We start from the raw sequence: 24,249 nt of genomic DNA on the forward strand, positions 1-24,249 counted from the left end.
AGGTAGTTTTAATTCTTACTTAACAATATAAGTATTCTTTGGTTCTTTTCTCTTGCATAATTGTCCTGGCTAGGACTTCTGCTACTATGTTATAAAAAGTGGGATTCCCCTTCCTTGTTTTTGACTTTACAATAAAAGCTTTCAATTTTTCACCATAAAATATGATATTCATCAGGGTACCTCAAATGCAAAAGAAAATAACAATGAAATATCCCTTCATATCTGTTAGGATGACTAGTATCAAGAACAAAAAGAAAATAAGCTTTGGCTAGGATAGGGAGTTGTTATAATCCTTTTGCATTAGTGGTGGGAACAAAAAATAGTGCAGTCACTGTGGAAAACAGTTTGAAGGTTCTAAAAAAAACAAACCTAAAAAAAATGTTAGTTACCATTCAATCCAACAATGTAATATCTGGTAATATATCCAAAAAAGAACTGAAATCAAGATTTTAGCTATCTGTACTTTCATGTTTATTGAAATATTATTCACTATAGCCAAGACATAAAACTTCAATTTCCATCACTGGATGAATGAATAAAGAAAATGTAGCCAGTTGTGGTGGTGAATGCCTATAATCCCAGCAACTCTGGAGACTGAGGTAGAAGGACTGCAAGTTCAAGGCCAGCCCCAGCAACTTACTGAGGACCCAAGCAACTTAGTGAGGCTCAGCCTCACTATAAAATGTAAAAAGGCTGGGAATGTGGCACAGTAGTTAATCACCTCTGGGCTTAATCCCTAGTACCAAAAAAATCAAAAAGAGAGAAGAGAGAAGAGAAAGAGAAGAGGGGAAGGGAGAGAAAATAAAGCAAAACAAACAAAAAAAAACAAACAAAAGTGTCGGGGCTGGGGATGTGGCTCAAGTGGTAGCGCGCTCACTTGGCATGCGTACAGCCCGGGTTCGATCCTCAGCACCACATACAAACAAAGATGTTGTGTCTGCTGAAAATTAAAAAATAAATATTAAAAATTCTCTCTTTAAAAAACAAACAAACAAACAAAAGTGTCATATACATTAAATGGAATATTATTCAAGTTTTAAAAACAAGAAAATCTCACCAAATGACAACATGAATAAACCAGGAGGGTATTTTTCTAAGTGAATTAAGCCAGTCAAAGAAGGACAAATACTACATAATTCTACTTATATGATGTATATAAAATGGTTGAATTGATAGAAATCAAACACCAAAATGTAGACACCAGGGCCTGGGGTGAGGAACAAATGGAGAGTTGGTATTTATTGACTATAAAGTTTTGGTTACACGAGATGAATAAATTCTAGAGATCTGTTATGCAACATTTTGCCTATAGTTAACATTGTAGTGTTCACGTAAATGTTCAAGTGGGTTGATGTTTTAGCCAGCTTTTTCTCTGCTGTGACTAAAAGACCTGACCAGAACAATTGTAGAGGAGAAAAAGTTTATTTGAGGGTTCAGAGATCTTAGTCAATAGAAGGCTGGCTGTATTCCTCAGGGCTCAAGGTGAGGCTCAACGTCATGATGGAAGTGTGTGGAGAAGGAAATCGTCTCACATGATGATCAGAAAACAGAGAGACTCCACTCACTAGATACAAAATACATTCCCCAAAGCCATGCCCCAATTCCCATGTCTTCCAGCCACACCCTACACTCCAGACTTCAATTACCAGTTAATCCCCATCAGGGGATTAATTCACTGATTGGGTTAAGACTCTCCTAACCCAATCATTTCTCCTCTGAACCTTCATTCATTGTTTCACATGTGAGCTTTTGGGGGAAACCTCACATCCAAACCATAACAATTAATCTCCTGTTACATGATTCAAAACATAACTTAATGACAATTAATAGTTTTCTATCTCTTAGACTCTGAGTTCTACTGTTACGAGATTTTCTTTTATTTTTATAATAAAAGATATATTACATAAAGTTCAGCATTTAATCATCTTTAAGTGTACAGTCTTAAGGCAGTAAGTAAAATCATATTGTGGTTCAAATATCACCATCAATCTCCAAAACTTTTTCATCTTCCCAAACTGAAATTCCATGCCCATTAAGTACTAACTTACCTGTTCCCTTTTCCCCAATCCTAGCAGCCACCATTCTATTTTTCTCCTTCTATAAATGAATTTTACTACTTAGGTACTTAGAATCATACAGTATTTTTTTTGTGTGAGCATGACTGGCTTTTTTAACTTACAGTGTCTTTAAGATTCCTCCATGTTGTAGCAGGTCTCATCATTTTCTTCCTTTTTAAGGCTTATCACTATGCCACTGTATGCGTATACCATATTTTGTTTAATCCATCCATTGACACTTGAGTAGCTTCCACAGTTTTTTGATACTATGAATAAGACTGCCAAGAATGTTCAAATGTCTCTTTGAATGCCTATTTTAACTTTGTTGAGCATATTTTCACATGCAGAATTGCTAGATAATTTGGTATGCCATCATACTCTTTTTCCATAGTGGCAGCAACATTTCATTTTTTTTTGGTCAACAGAGTAAAAGCTTACAATTCATACCATCAACTACACTTAATTTCTTAAAATTTTATTTTACTTTCATTTTTTGGTTTTGTGGGAGTGTTTTTGGTAATAGTTATTCTAGTGAGTGTGAAGTGGTAATTCCTTGTACTTCTGATTTGCATTTCCCTAGAGATATTTGATAGTAAGCATCTTTTTATGTGCTTATTGATTATTTGTGTATCTTCTTTGTTGAGATGCCTATTCAATTTCTTACATCATTTTTCAATTGAGTGGTTTGTTTTTATGTGTATAGATACACATATTCTTTGTATATTCTGAACGTTAATCTTTTATAAAATATATGATTGCACATATTTTCTCCAATTCTACATGTATTTTCACTCTGTTAATGGTGTACTTTGATGTATAAATTTTTAAATTTTGATATACTACAATATATCTATCTTTACTTTTGTTGCATATGATTTTGATTTCCTATCCATAAAAATAAGGCCAAATCCAATGTCAGGAAGATTTTCTCCTATGTTTTCTTCTAGGGATTTTATAGTTTAGCCACTTACATTAAGGCATTGAGTCATTTTATTTTATTTTTTTCAATGTAGTCAAAGGGAAGGCTCCAACTTTGTTGTTTTGTATGTAGAACACTGCCTTTCCCAATACCATGTGTTAAAAGACTCATTTTCCCACCAAGTATTCTTAGTATTCTTGCTAAAAATTACTTGGCCATATAATTGGAGGTTTATTTATAGGCTGTCTATCCTATTCCATTTTTTTTAAAGAGAGAGAGGAGGGAGGGAGGGAGGGAGAGAGAGAGAGAGCTAGAGAGAGAGAGAGAGAGAGAATTTTTAAATATTTATTTTTCAGTTTTTGGTGGACACAACATCTTTATTTTCATTTTATGTGGTGCTGAGGATCGAACCCAGCACCCCGCGCATGCCAGGAGAGTACATTACCACTTGGAACAGGGGACTGGGGATGTGGCTCATTTTTTTTAATCTGACTGTCTTTATCCCAGTTCCACACTGCTTTAATTACTGCAGATTTATTACAAGTTTTAAAATCAAGGGTGTTTGAGACATCTTGTTGTTGTTGTTGTCAAGATCCTTTGACTATTTGTAGCCCCTTGAAATTCCATATGAATTTTAGAATGCATTTTTACATCTTTGTTTTTAAAAGCTTTGATATTTTGTTAAGGATTACATTGAATTTTCAGATCACTTTGAGAATTATTGCTATGCATAATTATTAACTTTCAATCTTTGTGGATAATCTTCCATTTATTGGTGCCTTCTTTAATTACTTTCAGCAATATTTTGTCATTTTTAGTGTACAATTCCTTGGTCTGTGTATTCTTATTTTATTCTTTTTGATGCTATTGTAAATGAAATTGATTTTTTAAAATATTTTCAGATGCTTTACTGTTAATATATGGGAATGCCACTGTTTTCTGCATGTTGATTTTTGTATTCTGCAATTTTGCTCAGTAGGTTAGTTTTGTTTTGTTTTGTTTGTTTTTTTTTTTTTTTTTTTTTTTTGTGTGTGTGTGTGTTTAATCTTTAGGATTTCTACATATAAGATTATGTCATCTGTAAACAGATGACTTCACTTTTTCCTGCCTAGTTTGAATTTCCTTTTTCTCATGAAAATTCTCTGGCTAGAACTGCCAGTAGTATCTTGAATAGAAGTGGTAAGAATGGGCATCCTTACCTCTGATCTTTGAGGAAAACCTTATGGTCTTTTACCATTGAGTATGACATTTACTGTTTTTTTTCCATATATACTCTTTATTATATCCTTAATTATATAGATTCAAGGATCCAGGGGAGGAATAAATCCAACTTGAGTTTGTTTCTGGTTCCAGTGAATTGAAACCTGACATTCTAACTGTCCATGTCTAACACATTTAGAAGCCTAAATTGGATTGGCCAAGGTAACTGAACCTGACCTTCAAGGATGGAGCAGACAAGTAGAAGAGGAAAACTCAGGTGCCCAGCACACTTCTACTGCTGTAATTAGTGGAAAAGATTGATCAAAGGCTATTGCAATTTAATTCATAAAGTACCACCAAGGGCAAAGATTCCTCAGGAATAAAAAATTGGATCACCTCATAAGACAAAGAACCTTAATCAATTAGGGTGCTAGCCTAGGGTATAATGAAAATGAATACAGGATTATAATGAAGGAAGACGATCTCCATGCCTCCTGACCACTGGCACACCCAGTGAAAGAAGTAACTAGTGGGAGAAACAAGCCGTGGACTGTACCTGTATTTCTTATCTTGTTCTGCTACACTGTATAACTAGTTTTGCCTCTGCTATTTAATCATCCTTAACTGCTTTACTGGGATGTGTTAACAGTGTTAAGTTTCTATGTGGTTAAATTGTTTGTAGCACAACAAAGTGAGATCTTGCCCAGAGTAAAATGCAGTGATATCTCTGTGTAAACAATGGTTAGGTAGATTTAGAGACCTTAATCCCTGAGAATGGAGCTGGACTTGAGGGGGTTAAGCTTTACTTGGAAACATATAATGGCTATAGCCATATATAGGACTGGTGTATTATGATAGAGTAAGATTGTTCATAATGAACAAAAATTGATGATTTCCCTGCTATGGTTTGAACGTCTCTCTCCCCCAAGTTCATGTATTATAGACTTAATCCCAAAATTCATATGCCAATAGTCTTTTGAGGTGAGATCCTTAGGATTAGATGAAGCCCTTATAATAGCATTTGTGGCTTCATAAGAAGAGGAAGAGAAACCTGAGAAAGCAGTTTCCATGTCTCACTGTGTGATGTCCTCTTCCATGTGATGATGCAACAAGACCCCCACCAGATGCTGGTACAATGCCTAGAACTTCCCACCTCCAGAATCATGAGCTGTATGAACCTCTATTCCTTATAAATTACCTGGTCTTAAATACTTTGGTATAGCTTCAGAAAATGGATTAAGACAGGGCCCAAATCTTAGGAGAATAATGAAGTAAGTATTTAATATTATTGAAATAACTGGGTACTGCTCTTCTATTAGGAATTCCAAATAGACAGCTGAAGTAACACTGAAATCTTCAACCATCATCATGATGCCTCCTGCCCACATCTGCTCACACCTACCCTGCCAGCCATCCTCTATAAGACTGAGAATTGGGAAGGAGAGGGGGAAAGTCACGTGATCAGAGGTTACTCCATTCTCTCCTTAAGGAAAATGTACATTGAAAAGAAGTATTAGGAAAGGGTGACATCCAAGAGGAAGAACATTAACAAATACAGGCAAGGAAAAGAAATCAGTTTATTTTGAAATAAAATTCTACTAAATTAATCTCACCTTTTAAGAAACATTTACTGAGCTGTTAGTTGAGCACTGTGCTTATTTCTGAGGATAACAATGAACTTAGACAATGGGAGAGACAAATCAATAAATAAAACAATTATAGCATGGAATGCAAAAGCACATGTGCAGGATAATTGGAAGAACAGAGCAAAAGACTCCAGACCCACTACCATCCTAGATGTGGGCAGAAAAGTCTTTCTGGAGAAAGCATTACTCAAACAGAGCTTGAAGGACAAAGGCTGAACTATCAAACTGACAATAATTTTAGGAAAAGACTAGAAATGGGTTTGTATGTTTGGGGAGTCTCCTTTTTATCTATAGAATTTGCATTTTGTGGATCGCAGCTCCTTCAGCTATAGAATAGGTAATTTCAGGCTGCCGTTCGCCTGCGTCTCACAGTCATACTGCTCAGGCACAGTGCTAAAGAACCCGCGGAAACTGCATCTCGGAGCCTGCTCCTATCAGAACATACACCAAGCCCGGAGCGGCCGAAATCCGGCTCCTGTTAGCCTGCTTCTCGCAGACAAACTGCTCTGGCTCAGGACTAAAGAAACCGAGGAAACTGCTTCTCGGTCCGGGTCCTGCTGAATACTGTGGAGGTAAATACCACCCGAGCCTTCATAGGCAGTGGCAACAGGATTGAGACAGGGCTTGGGAGAGACAGGCAGGACCCACCCGTTGCTTTGGTCACCAGGCAAAGGGAACGAAATGCTGCCATTCGCATGAGATACCAACATGGCAGAGATCTGACGTCATCAGAAAGCAGCGGAGGAGATAACTTCATTGATACCAGCGGCGACAGGTGTGTAATCCCCTAGCCACCCCCCTACACAGCGGGGAAACCTCAAGGGCCCCTCCCAGCTCTCCCGTGAGCACGATAGTCAGACCGAGGGATTCAGGAGTGGCGCGGGACCCGCGTCGCGGGACCCCCGGGCTACCACTCCCACCAGCGCAGACAACTGAGGTCTCTTGCACCAGCTCCTGGGGGCGTGGCTACCGGAGGGCAAGCAAAATACGCTGAGGGCTCTCAGCCTCAATCTCCACAACCTTCGGGGCTGAGGGATTGGCAAGCAGAGATAGGGGGCCCAGTTGTTCAAGAAGATAGGGCTCCCGTGTGCAGCAGACCTGGCGTGTACCCAGCACTGTGGTGAGCGTCACCTGTGAACGGGGCCAGTGGCAAGGTGACTAGATACAAGAAACGGCCCGAGACACTCAGAAGTGGAGACCCGCCCAGTCGGGGAGGAGGAGCTGCTGCACAGTGATTGGTTCCCGCGCACTGAGAGGAGAAGCTTGGCCCGATGGGCACAGCTCCACCTACTGGAAGAGAAGTTAATCAAACTCTAAGACTGCATTATTTTTTAATTTTTAATTTTAATTTTTAAAAATATTTTTTGTATTATTTATTTATTTTTTACTATTACTTTTTTGATTATTTTTTTAATTTTTTTCTTTTTTTATTCTCTATTTTTTTCTTTTATCTTTTCATTTCTTTTCAATTTCCTTATTCTCCTTTCCTTGAATTCTATCTGTTTACTCTCATTCTCTTTAGTGACTACATTAAAGTGCAACAAAACTCATCACCTCTAGTCATAGTCTCCCATCACAAAAGAGAGACCCCAGAATCACACAAAACCAAATAAATTTATAGGAGTAAACAGTAACTTAGCAGTCAAGCAGAGCAAGAAGTAACATAAACAGCATGAAAAATCAAGGAAGAAAAGGAGTACAAACAATGCAGGACAGCCTAAATATACAGGAGGACCTAGAGTCATCAGAAAAATGGCCAAATAAAGAACTCAAAGAATACCTTAGACAGATGGAATGGAATCTTAGAGAGGATATGAGACAGCAAATTCAAACAATGAAAGAACTCATTGAAAATGAAATACACAAGCAAATAAAAGAAGCAAATAAGCATCTTTATCAGGAGATAGAGATTATAAAAAAAATCAAACAATAATTTTAGAAATGAAGGAAACTATAACCCCAATTAAAAACTCAATTGAGAGTATCACCAACAGAGTGGAGCAAGTAGAAGCCAGAACGTCAGATAATGAAGACAAAATATATCATCTTGAAAAGAGTCTAGCCAACTCAGAAAGGCTGGTAAAAATTCACGAGAAAAACATCCAAGAGATATGGGATAACATAAAAAAAACAAACTTAAGAGTCATCGGGATAGAGGAAGGCATAGAGGTTCAAACCAAGGGAATGGACAACCTGTTGAATGAAATAATTATAGAAAACTTTCCAGACATAAAAAAGGAAATGGATGTACAAATTGTAGATGCATACAGGACACCGAGCATACAAAATCACAGTAGACCAATGCCAAGACACATTGTTATGAAGATATCCAATATACAGAACAAAGAGAAAATATTAAAAACTTCAAGAGAAAGGAGGCAGATTACATTCAGGGGTAAACCAATAAGGTTAACAACGGATTTTTCATCACAGACGCTGAAAGCGAGAAGATCCTGGAACAACATATTTCAAACTCTGAAAGACAATGGATGCCAACCAAGAATTTTGTACCCAGCAAAATTAAGCTTCAGGTACGACAATGAAATAAAAATCTTTCATGATAAACAAAAGTTAAAAGAATTTGCAGCCAGAAAACCAGCATTGCAAAGCATCTTGAGCAAAACACTACACGAGGAAGAAATGAAAAACAATAACCAAAACCAACAGTGGGAAGTACCTCAGTAAGCCAGAGATCAGGGGGAAAGCTAATCATGGAGAAACAAACCAAATTAAAAAAAAGATAAATAATCAAACATGGCTGGAAATACAAATCCTATATCAATAGTAATTCTAAACGTAAATGGCTTAAACTCACCAATAAAGCGACATAGGCTGGTAACATGGATTAAAAAAACAAATCCAACAATATGCTGCCTCCAGGAGACACATTTGATTGGAAAAGACATACACAGGCTGAAGGCGAAAGGTTGGGAAAAAACATACCACGCACACGGTCCTCGTAAGCAAGCAGGTGTGGCCATCCTCATATCGAATAAAATTGACTTCAAGATTACGTTAATCAAAAGGGATAAGGAAGGACATTATATACTGTTAAAAGGAACCATTCACCAACAAGACATAACAATTATCAATATTTATGCACCAAATAAAGGTGCTGCGACATTCATAAAACAAACTCTCCTCAAGTTCAAGAATCAAATAGACCACAACACAATAATTATGGGTGACTTCAACACTCCTCTCTCACCATTGGATAGATCCTCCAAACAAAAGCTGAAAAAGCAACAATAGAACTCAATATCACAATCAATAACCTAGACTTAACTGGCATATATAGAATATATCAACCATCATCAAGTGGATATACTTTTTTCTCAGTAGCACATGGATCCTTCTCAAAAATAGTCCATATATTATGCCATAGGGCAACCCTCAGTAAATATAAAGGGGTGGAGATAATACCATGCATTCTATCTGATCATAATGGAATGAAACTGGAAATCAACGATAAAAGAAGGAAGGAAAAATCATACATCTCATGGAAAATGAACAATATGTTACTGAATGATCAATGGGTTACAGAAGACATAAAGGAGGAAATCAAAAAATTCTTAGAGACAAATGAAAATACAGACACAACATATCGGAATCTATGGGACACAATGAAAGCAGTTTTAAGAGGGAAATTCATTGCCTGGAGGTCATTGCTCAAAAAAAGAAAAAAACCAACAAATAAATGAGCTCACACTTCATCTCAAAGCCCTAGAAAAGGAAGAACAAAACAACAGCAAATATAGCAGAAGGCAAGAAATAATTAAAATCAGAGCAGAAATCAACGAAATTGAAACAAAAGAAACTATTGAAAAATTAACAAAATAAAAGTTGGTTCTTTGAAAAAATAAATAAGACCGACAGACCCTTATCCATGCTAACAAAGAGAAGAAGAGAGAGAACTCAAATTACTAACATATGAGATGAAAAAGGAAATATCACAACAGATGCTACAGAAATACAGAAGACAATTAGAAATTATTTTGAAACCCTATATTCCGATAAAATAGAAGATAGTGAAGACATCGATAAATTTCTTAAGTCATATGATTTGCCCAGACTGAATCAGGAGGATACACACAATTTGAACAGACCAATATCAATGGATGAAATAGAAGAAGCAATCAAAGGACTACCAAACAAGAAAAGCCCAGGACCAGATGGGTATACAGTGGAGTTTTACAAAACCTTTAAAGAAGAATTAAAACCAATACTTTTCAAGTTATTTCAGGAAATAGAAAAAGAGGGAGCCCTTCCAAATTCATTCTATGAGGCCAACATCACCCTGATTCCGAAACCAGACAAAGACACCTCAAAGAAAGAAAACTACAGACCAATATCTCTAATGAACCTAGATGCAAAAATCCTCAATAAAATTCTGGCGAATCGGATACAAAAACACATCAAAAAAATTGTGCACCATGATCAAGTAGGATTCATCCCTGGGATGCAAGGATGGTTCAATATACAGAAATCAATAAATGTTATTCACCACATCAACAGACTCAAAGATAAGAACCATATGATCATCTCGATAGACGCAGAAAAAGCATTCGACAAAGTACAGCATCCCTTTATGTTCAAAACACTAGAAAAACTAGGGATAACAGGAACTTACCTCAACATTGTAAAAGCTATCTATGCTAAGCCTCAGGCTAGCATCATTCTGAATGGAGAAAAGTTGAAGGCATTCCCTCTAAAATCTGGAACAAGAGAGGGATGCCCTCTATCACCACTTCTATTCAATATAGTCCTCGAAACACTGGCCAGAGAAATTAGACAAAAGAAATTAAAGGCATGAAAATAGGAGAAGAAGAAATTAAATTATCACTATTTGCAGGTGACATGATTCTATACCTAGAATACCCAAAAGGGTCTACAAAGAAACTACTAGAATTAATAAATGAATTAACCAAAGTGGCAGGATATAAAATCAACACGCATAAATCAAAGGCATTCCTGCATATCAGCAACAAAACTTCTGAAATGGAAATGAGGAAAAACACCCCATTCACAATATCCTCAAAAATAAAATAAAATACTTGGGAATCAACCTAACAAAAGAGTTGAAAGACTTATACAATGAAAACTACAAAACCCTAAAGAGAGAAATAGAAGAAGATCTTAGAAGATGGAAAAATATACCCTGTTCATGGATAGGCAGAACTAACATCATCAAAATGGCGATATTACCAAAAGTTCTCTATAGGTTCAATGCAATGCCAATCAAAATCCCAATGACATTTCTTGTAGAAATAGATAAAGCAATCATGAAATTCATATGGAAAAATAAAAGACCCAGAATAGCAAAAGGAACTCTAATCAGGAAGTGTGAATCAGGCGGTATAGCGATACCAGACTTCAAATTATACTACAGAGCAATAGTAACAAAAACAGCATGGTACTGGTACCAAAACAGACGGGTGGACCAATGGTACAGAATAGAGGACACAGAGACTAATCCACAAAGTTACAACTATCTTATATTTGATAAAGGGGCTAAAAGCATGCAATGGAGGAAGAATAGCATCTTCAACAAATGGTGCTGGGAAAACTGGAAATCCATATGCAACAAAATGAAACTGAATCCCTTTCTCTCACCATGCACAAAAGTTAACTCAAAATGGATCAAGGAGCTTGATATCAAATCAGAGACTCTGCGTCTGATACAAGAAAAAGTTGGCTATGATCTACAGACTGTGGGGTCGGGCTACAAATTTCTTAACAGGACACCCATAGCACAAGAGTTAATAACAAGAATCAACAAATGGGACTTACTTAAACTAAAAAGTTTTTTCTCAGCAAGAGAAACAATAAGAGAGGTAAATAGGGAGCCTACATCCTGGGAACAAAATAAATAAGATCTACAGACCCTTATCCATGCTAACAAAGAGAAGAGAGAGAACTCAAATTACTAACATACGAGATGAAAAAGGAAATATCACAACAGATGCTACAGAAATACAGAAGACAATTAGAAATTATTTTGAAACCCTATATTCCGATAAAATAGAAGATAGTGAAGAAATCGATACGGATAGAGCTCACACTTCAGATAGAGCTCTAATATCCAGAGTATACAAAGAACTCAAAAAATTAAACAATAAGAAAACAAATAACCCAATCAACAAATGGGCCAAGGACCTGAACAGACATTTCTCAGAGGACATACAATCAATCAACAAGTACATGAAAAAATGCTCACCATCTCTAGCAGTCAGAGAAATGCAAATCAAAACCACCCTAAGATACCATCTCACTCCAGTAAGATTGGCAGCCATTATGAAGTCAAACAACAACAAGTGCTGGCGAGGATGTGGGGAAAAGGGTACACTTGTACATTGCTGGTGGGACTGCAAATTGGTGCGGCCAATTTGGAAAGCAGTATGGAGATTTCTTGGAAAGCTGGGAATGGAACCACCATTTGACCCAGCTATTCCCCTTCTTGGACCATTCCCTAAAGACCTTAAAAGAGCGTGCTATAGGGACACAGCTACAACAATGTTCATAGCAGCACAATTCACAATAGCTAGACTGTGGAACCAACCTAGATGCCCTTCAATCGATGAATGGATTAAAAAAATGTGGCATTTATACACAATGGAGTATTACTCTGCACTAAAAAATGACAAAATCATGGAATTTGCAGGGAAATGGATGGCACTAGAGCAGATTATGCTAAGTGAAGCTAGCCAATCCCTAAAAAATAAATGCCAAATGTCTTCTTTTATATAAGGGGAGCAACTAAGAACAGAATAGAGAGGAAGAGCATGAGAAGATCACCACTAAACAGGGATGAGAGGGGGGAGGGAAAGAGAGAGAGAAGGAAATTGCATGGTAAAGGAAGGAGACCCTCATTGTTACACAAAATTACATACAAGAGGAAGTGAGGGGAAAGGGGGAAAAAACAAGAGAGAAATGAATTACAGTAGATGGGGTAAGGAGAGAAGAAGGGAAGGGAGGGGAGGGGAGGGAAGGGAAGGGAAGGGGAGGGGAGGGGAGGGGAGGGGAGGGGAGGGGGTATAGTAGAGGATAGGAAAGGCAGCAGAATACAACATACACTAGTATGGCAGTAGGTAAAAAAGTGGATGAGTAACCGATGTGAATCTGCATTATGTATATAGGGTAAAAATGGGAGTTCATAATCCGCTTGAACTAAATGTATGAAATATGATCTGTCAAGAACTTTGTAATGTTTTGAACAACTAATTAAAAAAAGAAGTAAAAATAATAATAATAATTAGATATTAAGTAAATGCACAAAACTGCCCTTTAATTACCAATAACCAGTTCAAAATAAATAAAAATAGCACTGTGCACAAATAATAAAATGCTTAGAAATATACTTTAAGAAGGAGAAAAATGCTTATGCAAATAAAATGAAATTTAAAAAAAAAGAATTTGCATTTTGTTTGAAAGGAAAACTACTAGAGAATTGAAACAAAGGAACAGCATGGTAATGTATAAAGTTCAAATAGATCACACTACCAGCATTTTGGAATGTGGAATAAAAGAGTTGTTCACCAAAGGAGAAAAAAACAATTAGGAAAATAAGTCAGTAATTAAGGTGGTAAGCAATAGAAAACTAAAGTAGTGCAATGACTGCCTGTAAGGCTGAAGTGGAGGAGACAGATGTGACAAGTATTGGTCCCCTCTTGGAAGGCTTTAGGTTGGTGAGAAAGGAACAGATCAGAGTGATTTTATGGTAGCTTCTATTCTGTATTTTACAGCTATTAATTGGAAAGAGCTTTCTATCATTGTGTTAATTTTTCTTTGCTATGACCTAAATATTTGACAGAAAGAACTTAGAGGAGAAAAGATTTATTTGGGGTCCCAGTTTCAGAGGTTTTAGTACATGGTCAGCTGGCCGGTGGAGGAAAGCTACTCAGGCAGTCAAGAAGCAGTGGGGTGGGCCAAGGATAAAATATAGTCCCTGCCGCAGTCTGGCTGGGCACAAAATAACGGAGCCACCACACCGCCTTGTAGATTCAAACAGCAACTCTTTATTCCTGACTCTCACCAGCTCTACACGCACGTTCTGGGAAAATACACTCCCTTCACCGGGCTCTGCGTACCAATTCTCTCAGAACCCCGGGAGAACTCAAGGAGTGGGCTCCTGAGGCAGCAGGATACGCCCTAAACCTGGAGCCACCCTAATCCAGCAGGATCCCCCCTAAACCTGGAGCCACCCTAATCCAGAAGGATCCCCCCTAAACCTGGAGCCACCCTAATCCAGCAGGATCCACCCTAAACCTGGAGCCACCCTAATCCCTGAGCAGGGTCACCTTAACCAAAAATGCCATGTCATTCCTACTTGGCTATGGCTCTCAGCAAGTCCCCAAGGACATACCCTCAGGGATCTGATTCCTTCAACCATGCTCCATCTGGCTATAGTATCCACCTCCTCCTAATATTTCATTCAAATTATTAATCCACTAAATGGATTAATTCACTAATAAGTTTAGAGCCTGCATGACCAGTTGCTTCCCCAAAGTTCTACCTCTGGGCATTGCTGCATTGGGAACCAAGTCTTCAATATTTGAAGTTTGGAGGACATTCCAAATTCAAAGCATAACAATAAATTTCTTCTTCAGAGGCAAAGGCATTAATTTTATTGTGAAGTTGGCATAGTGTGGAGGTAAAGACTCAAGTTTTGGAGTGACATTCATGTATAAATCCTGGTTTTCTAACAGACTAACTTATAATACTGAGCTAGTTTTCAACCTCCCCCAAGTTTCAGTTTCCTCCTGTGTAAAATGAAAATAATAAAGTTTACCTGACAGAGAGTCACTGAAAAGATAAACTATAATAATCTGTAAAACAATTGGTAGTCTGGTTAGCTCATAGTAGGTTTTCAGAAAATACTTGCCCTCTCCCATCATTTTTTTCTTGTTATTAGTAGCAATATGTAGAATGATGAAATGGGCATTATGTTAGCTAAATACATATTGTTGTTTTTAAAGGTAAGAAGTATATATGTGGCAGTATATTTCTTTTCTATTTCTTCCGTAGCCCAGCTTAATGGAAAAAAATCTCTCAGATATAGAATTGTTCTATCATTAGAGACATATGCAATTTATGCTGCAGTTTTTATTTATTATGTAGAATTCTAATTTTGTATGTACCTCTCTCCATATCTAGAATATAAACTCCTTGAAGTCAGAAATTATAAGTATATAATACAATTATCATAGGAGTTTCATTGTGCAGTTTTAATCTTATGTGGGACATCAAGTATACAGAACTTGACAGACACATATCATATCAGATCCTGTTTCTTGTTTTGCGGCACTTTCTCATATTTCTTTGTTTGTACACATATTATCTATTTGTGTCTAAAACCTCCAACCCAATTCCTAAAAGCACCCATTTGGCCATCTTGAATGTATATCCCTCCAATACATTGTCCATAAAATTATGTGTGGTGTATGTGACTGTGTGGGTATATGTATTCTTAATCCACAGGACTGTTTGGCACATGCATTTTAAATCCTGTTTTTGTTCCTAAATCTTTCACATAATCTAATGTTTTTGAACATACCATTTGATTCATATTTATTCATATGCATTGAATTCATTGATTTTTACAAGTATATTATAACACTATATGTAGGTATGCATGTATCTTTTCTCTGTTTGGCATCAAACACAAATATGTTTTGTTCTTTTCTCTCTCATGTAATATATCATATTGGATAGTAATTATTATTTTAAGTATCTATAAAAGATGAAATAGATATTTTTATACTCAGAGTTTCAGTGAAATACAAGCAGAGGTAGCAGAGATTTCATAACTACATCATCGAGTAGAGTACTCAACAACTCCTGAGGATATAGAGCATATGAAATGCGGTTAATATGTGGTTATTGTGACTAAATAACTCTATTTTTGTTATATTTAATAATTAATTTAAATTTAAAAGGTGGCTTTAATTTAGTTATTGGAAAATATTTAGTATGTTTGAAAAACTTGATGAATACAAATTTTGAACTGTACACTTATTTATTATTAGCTAAATATGAGTTAAATAGTTTCAATTAAATTTTAGCCTCTAAAATCAGGTATGCTGGAAGTGTAATATACATACCAGATTCTGGAATGTGAAATCTCTTTGCTGATTTTGTATTTTTTTGTATATTGGTTATATATTAAAACTATACTCTTTTGAATATATTGCTTAGATAAAATATACTACTACATTAACTTCATCTGTTTCTTTTTTAAAAATTTTACTACTAGAAATATAAAATTATATATGTGGCTTGCATTTTATTTTCATGCTTTAGAAGTTATCTTAATAAAATAATTCATCTCGCTGTTGAGAAAACCAAGATCCAGAGAAGTTAAGGGACCTGTGTAAGATCACATAGCTGGCCATTCAGGACCAAGCTCTGGACTTCCCAGTCCTTATTTCCTAGAAAAATATCTGATGGTCATATGACTAGTGCTGTGCTAGATCAGGGAGGATTAGAAAGTTTCAGCACAAACTTGTTATTGATGTTGCCCTATCATTAGTTTTTCATATGCCAAAACAATAATTTTTTAGAGGAAGCATCCATGTTATGCTGTAATTAGATTTAATATTAGCCTCTAATGGAATCAAACTCTACAATAATATTATTTTCTTTTCACATATATTTGAATTAATTTAACAGGTTTTAAGTTTTCTTTGCCTAAATGGCAGTAAGTCTTTCTCTATATCTGTCTGTCTCTTCCCTCCTCAACATGATGTGACATGGTCTAGAATTGACACACATCATTTATGTTCATAGGTCATTATATGGAACCACTCATGTGACCTCCACTTAATGGAAGGGAGCTGGAAACTATGGAAAAGCACATGGATATTCATTCAGTGACTGTTAAATACTCCTGACCCACCCACTACGTCAGGAGGAAACACTGAGCATACAACAATTTGAACAAGTTATTTGATCTCTGTTGTAGTTTGAGTAAGTGTCCTGCAGAGTGATAAAAGCTTGGTCACCTGCATATGGTGCTACTGGGAGGTGGCAGAACCTTTGGGAGGTGGGGCCTATGGAAAAAAGTTAATTCACTGAGGGAACACCCTTAAAGGGGGATCATGATGTCCCATGGTCTCCTCTCTTTTAGCCTCCTGGCTCCTATAGAGTAAGCAGTTTCTTCCACCTACAGAACTCACAGTGATGTTCTTCCTGGCCACAGGCCCAAGAGCAATGGAGCCAACTTACATGGACTGTAGCCTCTGAAACCAAAATAAACCTGTCTTTCTCATAAGTTGTTTATCTCAGTTGTCAGTGGTGAAAAGCTGGATAACATAATTAACAAAATAATTTGTCTGACTGCATGTATTTTTTCTTAAGAATTTTAAATTAGTGTCAGAATTATTGTCATTATAGCCAGGATTTTTTTCTGCAAGTTTTAAAATTCTGTTTTCGTTTATAACCTTTTTTTATGGAATGCCTCTCAGTGAAGAAATCTTCAGCTCTTGGTCCCCTCGTGCTTTTTAAAAGCATTATTAAATCTAAATGTTCTTTATCTTTTTATTTGAAAGAAGAACCTTAATTCCTTTTTTTCCTTTGAATAACTGCAACAGCTTTGTGTTGACTTCTTGCTATTAGTATTATATAACAGTATATATATGAAGAGTTGCTTATAATAATTGTTCCACACTCCTTATAATGTCCAGAGTGACTCATGTCTTCAAGACAAAATGACCTACTTTTCCATTTCTAAGATGCAGTGAAAATTAACATTCCTTAAATGTTCATATTTCTACTCCAGTTGACAACAAATTTGCCAGAAGAATACATACAGAAACACTCTATTAGTTTTCAAATTTGCAAGGTTTCTTCCATTTTATTCCTCATATTCTCTGATCTCCATCCACCAAAAATATACATATATCAAAAATGCGTATATCCTTCAATCATATTCATATATGTATATGTGTATATGTATATTGAAAGCATACTCTGAGGGCTTATACATGTATAAGGAGGAAAGCTCAGTGCTAGACACCTTTAATAATGCTGAGATTGAATATTGCTTAAGAAAAGCATAAGAGAAGACAGTGACTAAAGATATCTCTTCTGGGATACTTTCTGTGAAAAATGCTAAGTGTAAAAAACAGAATTTTCAAACTTTCAGACAAAATCCTGGCTACAGAGACATAGCTGTAATACAAATTTTAAAAAATTATCAAGCCATGGGGCTGGGGATCTAGCTCACTTGGCAGAGTGCTTGCCTTGTATGCACAAGGCTCTGGGTTCAATCCCCAGCACCACAAAAAAAGGGGGGGGAGGAATTATCAAGCCAAAACTTAAACAAGATATTTTGTTGGAGGTCAAGTTGACATTCATATAAATTATTGTAGAGATCTATAAACATTTCCTCCTGACATAGTATATATGGCAGGGACATTGAATTGTTGCTGAATGAATATTTGTGTACTTTTCCAAAATCCTTATCTCTTTTCAGTTAAATTAGGTCCTATGGCTCGTTCTGTCCAATGGTCTATGAACAGAAGTATTGTGTGTCAATTCCATATTATGAAAAACTGGAAGGTGAGAGTGACAGCTTGGGTTGATTATGTTCACCTAATTGACCCAGAATTGTGTTTTGAAAAATTCCTATCATTTTATGGGTTTGAGTTAAAGTTGTCTTAAAGAGAAATTCACACAAGTTTTAAAAGGCAGAGGTAAAGTCATCCCTTTCTGAAGGTGTTTATGATTAGATGCAGTGAAACAGCGATGGAGGCTCCTATCCTATAGGCTCCAGCTTATCTCTGTGCTTCACTCTCCATATCAACTTCTCAGTCTTGACTGCTGAGATCCATGACAACCCCAGGTCTACCACCCAAGGGCAGAGAAAGCAGTCTGCTGTAGACTTCTCCACCAGCCACTTTTGCAATCCTACTCTGTTAACTAATTATCTTGTAGGTTCCAGATTTCCTTGTAGGTTCTATCTTATTCACATATGCCATCACTTAACATGGGAAGTTTTTGAGACATCTGATTTTTCAGTTTTCAAACACTTATTTTACCAGATCCTCCCATCAATAGATAAGGCCTCATTAAATAGTCCCTTATTCCATACTTAGTCATATGATGGTCCTGGTTCCCTTATGGATCCCTGTCTGGCAAATCTTCAGCTCCACTCTTTACTTGCCTCAGACATTGTGGAGCTTCGTGTGGAGACAACACAGTAACACAATTATAAAATCTTAGCTGGGCTCAGTGGCACATGCCTGGAATCCTAGCTACTTAGGAGGCTGAGGTGGGACGATTGCAAGTTCGAGGCCAGTCTGGGTAACTTAGGGAGACTCTGTCTCAAAATAAGGAAGTAGAGACAAGGGATTGATAGGCAGGGAGGAGGGATGGTGAAAGGAAGTAATTGTGAAATACCAGTGGCAAAATTATGCTTATAGATGTATGAATATACCATGATGGATTCCACCTTTATGTATATCTATAGAGCACCAATTTAAAAAAAAAAATCAATAGAAGGAAGATCAGTAGAGTAGAAGAAGGGGAATAAGAGAGGAGAAAGGGGGGGAAAAGAGAAAGTACTGGAGACTGAGATGAAGTAAATTATATTCCATGCATGTATAAATATATCAAAATGGACCCTACTATTATGTCTAACTATAATGTACTAATATAAACATTTTTAAAAAAATGTTTGAGGATATATCTCAGTGATAAAGTACCTCTGGGTTCAATCCCCAGGGCCACCAAATATAATATGTATTTATTCATTTATTTATTTATTTCCACACACACACACACACACACACACACACACACACCAGTCTTGATTGTTGAATTACTACGTGGAAGACATTTTCCCTCGAGTATTGATGACTCTAACCTACATTTACCTTTGCAAGAAAAAAAAAAGTTTTGTTCAGAAAAACTACTATGATTATGGAGTTTTATTACTGTGGCACTGCCTAGCCTCGTCTAAGAAATACAGCCCGGTGTATTACCGAATTAGCACACAGCTAAAATCCTACTCAGTGTCCAATCCAGTAGTTTAGAAACATTTTGTTTCTCATTAATTTAAAATGTCAATTTAAGTTGAATAAAAAGGGATCTGAACAGTGAGTGATACTGGACATATTTCAAGACACTGTGGTCTTTGTAAATTGTGTGCCCACAGATGTAATTCACAAACCAGCTTTTCCAAGTTGGCTGGAGGACAGGCTACTTGAGCCCAGAGACAATGGCTTGCTCTGCTTCACACCCAGGGTATGAGGTATGATGCACAACTGTTATAGCATGCATGGTGCATGGCAAAACAATGAGCAAGAGACCCAGTGCTAAGAGACATGTTTAATACAATCATCATGAAACTGAGTATGAGGGGAGCCAATTAATACAATGGTTCATGTACGTGGGGCATCTAAAGAATGGGACAGGTGTCCTGTTAATCATGCAAGCACTTCTAAGCATTGTTGTTGAGCACAGCAGAGCATCAGAAGAGTTCTTGGCATAATTTTACATCTTCTGCACTCTGGGGCGTACTTCTTGCATGCAGATGTTTAAGGTCAGGGGTTTTGTGAGACCAGACATTACAAGTAGGTTACTAGTAAACAGAATGTTGTCAAAGAGGGAGTGTTATATTTCAGTAGTCCATGCCATCAGAAGAAATCTCAGCAATCCCCTTGGCTCCATATAAAGGAGCTCATAGGCAAAAGGCTTTCAAAACCAAAGTAGGGGGAAAGATCAGTAGTGTTGCCAAGGCAATTTTTGGATATTTGTGCACCCCAATGGGAGAGAAGACTAAGGACTGAGAAGGGTGTAGAGAAGACTATTTCTCCTTCACTGGGATTAAGAGAAAGAGCAAAGATAGAATTAATTGGAAGGCTTTTTAACTTGGTGTGTATTAATTATATAGAAAGTGGGTTTTATTATGGCATACCTATACATGCATGTAACATAATTTCATGTCACTCCCCAGTCCCTCCCCTTTCACTTCCCTTCTTTTTCCAGACCCTCTTCCTCTACCTAATGATGGGTCTCCCACTTTCTTCTACTTTAGTAAGTCTCGTCCACCCTATTTTTCTCTCATATGTAGAAACAATGCTTATATTTCTGACAAGTTTATTTCACTTAACATCGTTTTCCTGCAAGTGACAGAATTTCATTATTCATTAAATTCTTAATAAATAAACCTCCATTGTGTACATATACATTCATTTATATATTCTTTATCCATTCATCAGTTGATGGACACCTAAGCTGATTTCCTTACTTCAATACTGTGAATTGTGCTGCCTTTTAAACCACATAGCATTAGATGTTTAATAAATGTAAATAACTAGATTTTTTTATATCAGATCAGGATGTTGTTAAGGAACAGAAATTAAGTACCCATGAAACTACACTGAAAACTATATTGGGGAAAAAATAATGATAATACCCTAGTGCTTGATAAACTTGTTATATTCACCGGGACCATCTTTTATCTTTATACAGAGTCAATAGGCAGAACTGTAGCAAAATACATGTAAATGGTCTGAGCTAGACTTTTAAAAATAAGACTCTTGCGAAAAAAAGAGTGTAATTTAACTTATGTAAATGTATTTAGGCTTATTTTTAAGATTTCAACAAGTACATGAAAAAATGCTCACCATCTCTAGCAGTCAGAGAAATGCAAATCAAAACCACCCTAAGATACCATCTCACTCCAGTTAGATTGGCAGCCATTATGAAGTCAAACAACAACAAGTGCTGGCGAGGATGTGGGGAAAAGGGTACACTTGTACATTGTTGGTGGGACTGCAAATTGGTGCAGCCAATTTGGAAAGCAGTATGGAGATTTCTTGGAAAGCTGGGAATGGAGCCACCATTTGACCCAGCTATTCCCCTTCTCGGTCTATTCCCTAAAGACCTAAAAAGAGCATGCTACAGGGACACTGCTACATCGATGTTCATAGCAGCACAATTCACAATAGCTAGACTGTGGAACCAACCTAGATGCCCTTCAATGGATGAATGGATAAAAAAAATGTGGCATTTATACACAATGGAGTATTACTCTGCATTAAAAAATGACAAAATCATAGAATTTACAGGGAAATGGATGGCATTAGAGCAGATTATGCTAAGTGAAGCTAGCCAATCCCTAAAAAACAAATGCCAAATGTCTTCTTTGATATAAGGAGAGTAACTAAGAACAGAGTAGGGTCGAAGAGCATGAGAAGAAGATTAACATTAAACAGGGATGAGAGGTGGGAGGGAAAGGGAGAGAGAAGGGAAAATGCATGGAAACGGAAGGAGACCCTCAGAGTTATACAAAAGTACATACAAGAGGAAGTGAGGGGAAGGGGAAAAATAATACAAGGGGGACAAACGAATGTCAGTAGAGGGGGCAGAGAGAGAAGAGGGGAGGGGAGGGGAGGGGAGGGGTGATAGTAGAGGATAGGAAAGACAGCAGAATACAACAGACACTAGTATGGCAATATGTAAATCAATGGATGTGTAACTGATGTGATTCTGCAATCTGTATATGGGGTAAAAATGGGAGCTCATAACCCACTTGAATCAAATTGTGAAATATGATATATCAAGAACTATGTAATGTTTTGAACAGCCAACAATAAAAAATTAAAAAAAAAAAAAAAACAAAGTAAAAAAAAAAAAAAAAAAAAAGATTTTGTGTTTTCAGCAACATTTTTTTTTCTTCTTTTTCTCTCTTCTTTCCCTTCCTTCCTTTCTCTCTTCCTTGTTTTCTTCCTTCTTTCTCTTTTCAGTGCTGGGGATCAAATTTAAGACCTCATGCCTGCTAGGCAAGTGCTCTACCTCTGAGCAACACCTCCAGCTCCCATTTTGGTGTCTGCTGGGGGAGCAGGGGGGAAAGGGTAAGAAAGACTATGTAGGCCTAGGGTTGCTAGTTTGCATAATTTAAGCATGATCTAAGATATAGGAACTGTGCCTAGTTATCTGGTAACTGGGAGGGAAATGGTGGAATAGAAGGTAAGAGCCTGATGGGGGAGGGCAGGCTTTGTTTACTATTTAGGAATTGACTGCCCTGCAAAGGGCAGTGTTTCCAGGGTAAGCAGGCCCCAGATGACAAAGTATCAGACACACTTGGTTAATAATAAACCCAAGTTTTGAATTCATACAGCAGGCACAGTTGACACCAACTTAAAAAGAAATCCCTCCCTCTGTGAATAGTATAAGACACATTATAACAAGGCAAACCATGAGCTGAGTTAGGAAAATGTTAACATAAGGAAATGTTAACAAATTAAAAAAACAGGAACTCTACAGAATATGTTTCAGATATAAATGCCATTGAACTAGAAATCAGTAATAGATCTCTGAAAAACATCCACATATATTTCGAAACTAAACAACATACTCCTAAATAAAAACAGGAATCTAAAGGAAAATTAGGAAATATTTTGCACTAAACTATAGCATAACAACATTTGTGAGATGCCATTAAAGCAATTTTAAAGGCAGTTTTATGAGTATAGATGCTTATGTTTGAAAAGTTATCAAATAAAATAATCTAAACTTCTACCTTAGTCAACTAGAAAAATAACAGGCAAATAAACCCAACGCAAGCAAATGAAAGAAATAATATAAATAAAGCAGAAATAAATAAAATGCACAAAGGAACAGTGGAAACCAATGTCACTAAAGGTGTTCCATGACAAGTTTAATAATTGATTAAACTTTTACTAGACCAATAAGTCAAATAAGTAGAATATGCCAATTATTACCCTAAAAGGGGATATCACACTATTGATAGGATAATAAGGGAACACTACGGGGTCTTTTATGCCCTAAATTCTGTAACTTCCAGAATATTCTTGGGAAGAAATTTGTAGTCTAAATTGTTCTATGTCTATTTTCAAAATGAACTCATACTTAATAAATTTTCCACAAAGAAAAACTGCAGGTCCAGATGGTTTCACTAATTCTACTAATTTTGAAGGGGAGAATGAATACTAGTTCTATACAATATCTTCTAGAAAATAGGAACAAATGAAAGAATGTTTAATGAAGTCAGTATTATCCTGACACTAAAACCAGACAGACATTACAATAAAAGGATAATACAGACAAATGTCCCTCACAAGAATATATGAAAAAATTCCCAAAGAAATAATAGAAAACCATATCTAACAATAGATAAATATATATAATATATATTATATATATTTAACATTTTGATATATATATCAAAAAGTAGAATCTATCCCAGGGTGCAAGATGGTTTCAACCCTAAAATACTAAGAATTTTAATTCACTATTTGAATGCTCTGAATCAGAAATGAAGAAGAAGAAAAAAAAAAGATCAACTAAATAGATGCAGAAAAAGCATGTGAAAAAAATCAACATCCTTTCATGATAAAATTAAAAAACACCAAATTAAGAATTGAAGGGGAGTTCTTTGACATGGGGAGCAAATGAAAAG

Source organism: Marmota flaviventris, chromosome 15 (assembly GCF_047511675.1).
Source record: "Marmota flaviventris isolate mMarFla1 chromosome 15, mMarFla1.hap1, whole genome shotgun sequence".
Lineage (NCBI taxonomy): Eukaryota > Metazoa > Chordata > Mammalia > Rodentia > Sciuridae > Marmota > Marmota flaviventris.